Below are 2,386 nucleotides of genomic sequence, written 5' to 3' on the forward strand. Positions count from 1 at the left end.
TTATTATTATTTTATGTTCATTTTTTTAATTAATTGTCTTTTTAATTGTACAAAATGATTAAAACAAACATTAAATTTTATTAAACATCTACAAAAAGTAAACAAAAAAACTTTTATTAATCATAAAATATTTACTTTTTTAATTTATAGATGTTTAATAAAATTTAATGTTTACTTTAATAATTTATATAATTAAAAAAATAATTAATTTAAAAAAGAGTGAATATAAAATAAAAATAAAAATTAAATAAATATAAAAATACAATATAATCGAATGTTTTAAATGATATATTTTTAATTAAAAATATAATATATGGTAGTGGTCAAATTGTCTCTTATCTCTCAAATTTTTTGTTAGAATTCCAACCCAGCATCATGACATAAACACTATAATGTTGAAGATAATTGTATTTTTTTTAAGATTTAAAAAATGAGATTATATAAGTGTTAGGGGTTCAAATTTCGCCTTATGATTTATGTATATAGCAATTTATTAATCAGTAATAAACTCTTAAATGAAGTTTAAATTTGTGATGAATTAGTCCTTAACTTGTCGGGTTAAGAAATATCGATTGTGGGCAACTAAAAAAAATTAGTAACATTAAAAAAATAAAAATTTTAAGATTATAAAAAAAAGACAAGAAAGCTTTATATAAAATTTGATCAATTTGGTCATGTGATTTTTTTATATATATTTTCTTCAAGTTATATTTAAAAAAAATAAATAATTCTCTTTTAGACTAGTAACAAAAACTATCCAAATCATCAACAAAAAATATAAGATAATGTCTAATTAAATATATAGCAAAAGAAATTAAGAAAATATTCATCGGAATTGTACTAAAAAAACATTAAACAAAAAAATATTCATTCGCAAAACCTTTCTTTTATACTTTGAATAACAATGCACATGGCTATCAATAAAGAAAATAGGCCAACAAATTAATAAATTACTTTAATTATAAGAGATTTGTTTGCTATCAGAAAATATTTTGGGCCACACTATATATATAAAATAAAATAAATAATATATAAGGTAAATAATATATATAATTTTAAAATTATTAATCATAGATTATGAAAAAATTTCTAAAAAAAAATCTTATAGATTAATATATAATTTTTTAATATTTTTTATTTTTTTTAAATTATCTAGATTTATCAATATTTAAGTTGTCTATACATCATTTCTTAAAATATTATGATTTCATAATTGTAATAGGTAATATTAGTTATATATATATATGAAAAACGTGACTCATTTAGTGTTTAACTATTTATCTTTAATTAATATTGTTATAACAAGGATACATGTAACTTTATGAAAATGATATAGCATACACTTTGATTATTTGAAAATTTACCAAGTGGTTGGCGTAACTTTACGTCACAAACAAAGGAATGCAAACCATAAGAATGATGAAAAAAAGTTAAAATAGATATTTGTGGAGATTACTCATGATTTAGGACTACATGGGACCTGTAAAATCTCACGGGTGGGACCTATCCAGGTAAACAGACGGAGATGGAGATATATGCACCTGTCCCAATGGATCCGTATAAATTCATGCGAATATGAAATTATTTATTTATCCTAATTTATATATCCATAAATTCATTTCTTAAATTTAGTAACTATAATTTCTACTTCAAATTCGAATCATTCTTCTTTCTTCCAACTTATTCTCATCTTCGATTTCGTGTGCATCTCTCTCTCTAAGTAACTTTTTTTGTCTCTCAAGTCCATTACTATGTTACGCAGTTTCATCCAAAAAAATTATATTATGTTATTACGTTGGAAGATGTTTTTTTATATTTTTTCTTTTAAAATATTATTTTTTATTATAAATATATTATTAGTCGTGTTAAATTACATTGAATTGATTATTTTATGATTATTATATTATGTTTTTTCTAAAGAATATCTATAGATACTCGTGAGTATCTCTGTTTTACTGAGATTATAATTAAATGAAGATTTGCAATAAAGATGGAAAGAGGACAAGAGACATTGTTTTTTAATGGGAGTGAGAGACAGAAAAGAAGCCCACCACACCCTTACAAATATGCATTAACATTCCTAACTAGCAATGAAGATTCAATTTGGACCAATATATAATGGATTTTATCTGTATTAGTCCTTAAAGTAATAAACATAGGTTGAATTTGATATTCTAACAATGAACTTAGGCTTATCTTGCTTTTGTTTGGGAGTCTTACTAGATCCAAGTATATCTTAAATTAATATTTTGAATCATTATTATAACAAATATTATATTATTAAATAAAAATTAAAAATACTTACAAGAAATTTTTTTATTCAAATTCAAAAAGTTTCTAATTATTTTTTTTATCTCTTTTAGTTTTAAATATTATTTATTAATAT

Source organism: Arachis duranensis, chromosome 8 (genome assembly GCF_000817695.3).
Source record: "Arachis duranensis cultivar V14167 chromosome 8, aradu.V14167.gnm2.J7QH, whole genome shotgun sequence".
In the NCBI taxonomy this organism is placed as follows: Eukaryota; Viridiplantae; Streptophyta; class Magnoliopsida; order Fabales; family Fabaceae; genus Arachis; species Arachis duranensis.